Here is a 5,450-nt window from a genome sequence, read left to right on the forward strand (position 1 = left end):
GTAGATTAGGTACATAGTACACAGTAGTAAATGGCAATAGTAATGTAGTATTGGATAAACCCAAAGATACAAACTTTTGACATTTGGGGAGAGGAGATCACAACTCATTTCACAAAATTTTTGAAAAAAGTGTAATTTTGAAGAAACTAGACATAGACCAACAGCTCCCACCACATACCAAGAAAAGTTAAAATAATTAAATAATTTAGATATAAAGGGTGATATAAGATGATATAAGGGGAGCATGGAAAATTTACCTGTTCTATTTTTAATAAGGGAAGTGTTTATGACCAAAGAGGAATTAGACAGAATCATGAGATAACATTTCATTATTTGAAATTGAAAAGATTTTACATAAAACTAATATAGTGAAAATTAGAAGGAAAACAGGGAACTCAGGGAAATTTTAAAATAAGCTTCTCCATAATGGTCTCATTTTTTGAATATATAGGAAATAGGATCAAATTCAGAAAAATAAAAGCCATTACCCTGTTGATAAATTGTTAAAAGATATGAATAGGCAGTTTTCAGAAGAATAAATTAAATGCATGTATAATTATACTTAAAAATGCTCTAAATAACTATGCATTAGAGAAATTCAAGTGAAAACCACTTTTAGATACCACCTCACACCTATCAGATTGGCTATCATGACAGAAATGGGAAATGAGAAATCCTGGAGGAGATACAGAAAAAAAATGGAACACTAATGCACAGATGGCAACTCTGTGAACTGATCCAACCAATCTAGAGAATAACTTGGAACTATGCACAAAAATCTATAAAACTTTGCCTGCCCACTGAACTAGCAATACCCTACTAGGTTTGTATGCCAAAGATATCAAAGAAAAGGGAAAATGAACTGTTTACATTAAAAAATGTTCATAATAACTTTCTGTAGTTGGAAATAATTAAAAATTAAGGAGATGTTCCTTAACTGGAAAATGGTTGAATAAGTTGTAGCATATGATTGTTTGGAAACACTATTGTGCTGTAAGAAATTAAAAGCAAGATAATTTCAGAAAACCCTAGGAAGACATATGAAGAAATGCAAAATGAAGTGAGAAGAAAAAAGAGAATGATGTACACATTAATAGCAATACCATAATGGTTATCAAATGTGATAAACCAAAACAATTCCAAAGGACCCATGATGAAAAATTCTATTCATATCCAGAAAGAACTAATGAACTTACATGGAGATTGAAGCATATTTTTTTACATTCTTTATTTTTCTTGCTCTCTTGTGTTTTACTTTGCAACATGGTTCATATGAAAAAGTGTTTTGTGTGACTTCACATGTATACTCAATGTTATATTGCTTCCCATCTCAAAAGGTGTTGTATAAGACTGAGAGACAGAATTCAGAACTGAATTTTTAAAAATGAATGTTAAAAATTATATGTACTTAGAAAATTTTTAATTAAATTATAAATAGAATTTTTTCAAAAACGATCAGAAATGGGAAAGTGATGGAGATAATAACTGTATACAATGAAAGGTATCAGCAAAATTCATTTATTAATTCCTTTTTCTTTTTGGCCTTTTGGAGGGCAAGTTAAGTAACTTGCCCAAAGTTACATGGCTAGTTTTTTGTTTTTTGTGTGGGTGTGGGTGTGGGTGTTAAGTGTCTGAAGCCAGAACCGAACTCAGGTCCCCCTGATTCCAGGGCCAGCGCTTTACTCACTGAGCCACCTAGCCGTCCCCATTCATTACTTCTAACACAAAAGTGATGACCTTTTAATTTTCCTGTCCTATGGTCTCCAGGTTGATACATGTGGAGCAAGTTAGGGAGCCAAGATGGCAGAGAAAAGGCAAAGACTTGCCTGAGTTCTCCCTCAAATGCCTCAGAAAACCTTCAAATAATACCCTAAAAGAAATTCTGGAGTGATAGGACCCAAAAAAAAGATGAGGTGAAGAAATTTCACAGACTAAGACAACTTGGAAGGTTGGAAAGAAAGGTCTGTCACACCAAGGTGAAAGTAGAGTGCAGTTCAGTATCAGCTACCCCAACAGATCCCAGGCCTCAGAAAATCGGAAGATTGAACTGTCCCCCAAGTACCTGTAAAAATTTGCTCTAAACAAATCATAGAGCATCAAAACCCACAAAATGACAGAGTGAAACAAATTTCCAGCCCAAGACAACCTGGAAGGTGGACAGAAAATGTCTGTTGCACCAGTTTGAGAGGAGCATATTCCAGTGCATAATGAGCCAGCACAGACCAGGCCCCAGCAAACTTGGAGCAGGCCTAAGAGAACTGAATCACTGAAAACTATGGCAGTTTCCAGATGTCTCAACTCACAAATCTCAAAGACAACTTAAAAGGTCATTAGGAAAGGTTTGTCAGACCTCAGTGAGAGAGTGGAACAGTCTAGCTTCTGACTTGGGGTGGCAGTAGTAGCACCCACTGTAGTAGAGGCTGATTGAAGAGCTCTTGGTCCACAGACTGAGGGGTGATTGAGTAATTGATTAAAAGGAGGATTTCAAGAATCTCTTTGTTGGTGAGGAGGCAAGATTCTCTTGCTTTCCTGGTATTGGATCTGGGTTACAGTCCTGGGTGGTGGTCCTGGGGCAGGGAGGAGCACTGGCATGGTGAAGCTTGTGGTGACAGTGGAGAGGGAATCCTCCTTACAGTTCCAAGGCAGAAGAGAGGACTTGTGGTCACTCATGGACAAGAACACAGACCAGAAGAAGTGTAAACACATCTCCTTTGATCATACCACCTTGGAAGAATTGAAAATTTATAGGTCCCTAAAAGTATCTCTGAAAACAGTTGCACAAAACCCCTGAAGCTTGAGACAGTATGCCCTCCACACTGGAAGCAGAGCCCTACCTAACAAAGAGTTAAAAAATCAAGTAATTGGCTGAGAAATGAGCAAAGAGCATAAAAACACAGGCTACTGAATCTTATGTTAGTGACAAAGAAGATCAAAACATACAACCAGAAGAAGACAGCAAAGTTGGGGCAGCCAGGTAGCACAGTGAGTAAGAGCACCGGCTCCAGTGTCAGGATGACCTGGGAATTGAATCCGGGCTCCAACACTTAGCACCCACCCAGAAACACCTGGCCATGTAACCTTGAGCAACTTACTTAACTCCAATTGCTTAGGGGCAGCCAGGTTGCTCAGCGAGTAAGAGCACCGGCTCCAGTGTCGGGATGACCTGGATCAAATCTGGGCTCAGATACTTAGCACCACACCCAGAAATAACTGGCTGTGTAACCTTGAGCAACTTACTTAACCCCGATTGCTTCAAAAAAAAAGACAGCAAAGTCAAAGTTCCTACATCTAGAACCTCCAAGAAAAATAATAATTGGTAACAGGACATGGAAGGACTCAAAGAAGATTTTGAAAATCAAGTAAAAAAAGTAGAGGAAAAATTGGGAAGAAAAATGAGAGTGATGCAAGAAAATAACAAAAAAATGAGTCAACAGCTTGTTAAAAGAGATTCCAAAAATACTGAAGAAAATAACACCTTAAAAATAAACTAACCTAGTTGGTGCAGTGAATAGAGCACCAGCCCTGGAATCAGGAGGACCTGAATTCAAATCCAGCCTCAGACACTTGACACACCTACTAGCCATGTGACTTTGGGCAAGTCACTTAACATCAATTGGCCTCTCCTCCCCCGAAAACAAAAACAAAAAAGACTAACCCAAATGACAAAAGAGGTGCAAAAAGTCAATGAGGAGAGCACATTAAAAAGTGTAATTAGTCAAGTGGAAAAGGAGGACCAAAACCTCACTGAAGAAAATAATTCCTTAAAAATTAGAATGGAGCAAATGGAAGATAATGACATTATGAGAAATCAAGAAATTATAAAACAGAATGAAGAGAATGAAAAAATAGAATACAATGTGCAATATCTCCTTTGAGAAACAACTAACCTGGAAAGTCAATTCAGGAGAGATAATTTACAAAATTATTGGACTACCTGAAAGCCATGATCAAAAAAAGAGCCTAGACTTTATCTTTCTTTTTTTTAATTTTCTGCTCAAGCCCCAGAACACAAATACAGAACAGAGCAAAGAAAAAAGAAACTTAATATTGGAATTTAAATATGAAGAAAATGGAGGAAAAACCATGTCATATGTTTAGCAGAACATGAGAGAAGAATCAAAGTATGTAATGATAAATTTTAATTTCAAGAAAACTTGGATGATAAACACATGTTGTGGTGGGAGCTGTCCCTCTTTGCTTTCTTGTAAGTATTCTTTTGTTGTCTGCTGTATATTTTTTGCTTTGTCATTTTTTTGCCCTTCCTCCCCTGCCAAGCTACTATTAAGTGCAGATATATCACTATATAAATATAGATATATCCATACACATACACACACATATATACATACCTATATAGACATATACTTTCCCTAACAAATTGATCTTTGTTTTAACATTTCTGTGTCTCTTTTTTTTCTATCCCTCCTGACTCCTTCACAATAAGTCTACCCACTACCTTGTCTTTCTATTACTTAGTCTACCACCCTGTAAGTATCCTCTTCTTTCTTCACATTCCCATAAATCTAAACACCCATCTGTAACCATCTATAACCTTTCCCCTTACCCTCCCATCTAGAGAACCCTCCTTCATGCTCCCATTCCCACTGATCTAAACACCCTTCTATAACTCTCTCTTAAACTACTCCCTTAACCCCCCCCTAGAGAGCTCTCCCTTGTCCTCTCTGCCCTCCCTATCCTCTTTCCATTTTATTTCTTCAGAATTTAGAAGACTTTTATACTCATATACACACACACACACACACACATTAATGTGTGTATGTATGTATTGTTCCCTCTTAAACCCATTCCCAAAGAAAGTAGGTTACCAGAACTGTGAACTCTCATCCCCATCTAATTCCTCTATATCAGTTCTTCCTCTTGTACCTCTATTTGTATAAAATAGTTATTATTTTTAGCTCTTCTTAAAGGGATTTACATTTAGAAGTTATATCATACTCAAGTCTACCCCAATTTTTCTTATGAACTATCCAATTACTAATGATGATTTTAGACATATGTTACATATATAAAAAATAATTGATCTGTCCTTATTGAATCTCTTGTAATCAGTTAGTATCTATGTTTCTCTTGGATGTTGTATGTAAAATCTTTTGTTAAGTTCAGTTTTTTTTAAACAAAGACCTGAATTATGACAGTTGATCAAATTGTCAATTTATTTTTCATTCATGGCTATGCTTAACTTTACTGAGTATTCTATTTTTGACTGAAGCCTGAGTTCTTTTGCTCAATATATAGTGTTCCAAGTCTTGTAGTACATTAGTGTTTCTGCTGCTAGGACCTATATGATTCTAGTTGTGGCACCATCACATTTAAGTAGATTGTTGTTGTTGCTTTTAATATTTTATCCTTGAGCCTTGGGTTTCAGAATTGAACTATTTTATTAACTCTTTCAAGTGATTTTTTGATGGTTTTTTTCTGTTTCTACTTTC

The sequence above is a fragment of the Petaurus breviceps genome, unplaced genomic scaffold (assembly GCF_028583685.1).
Source record: "Petaurus breviceps papuanus isolate PSGF00001 unplaced genomic scaffold, PetGlider_PUasm1.0 184, whole genome shotgun sequence".
NCBI lineage: Eukaryota > Metazoa > Chordata > Mammalia > Diprotodontia > Petauridae > Petaurus > Petaurus breviceps.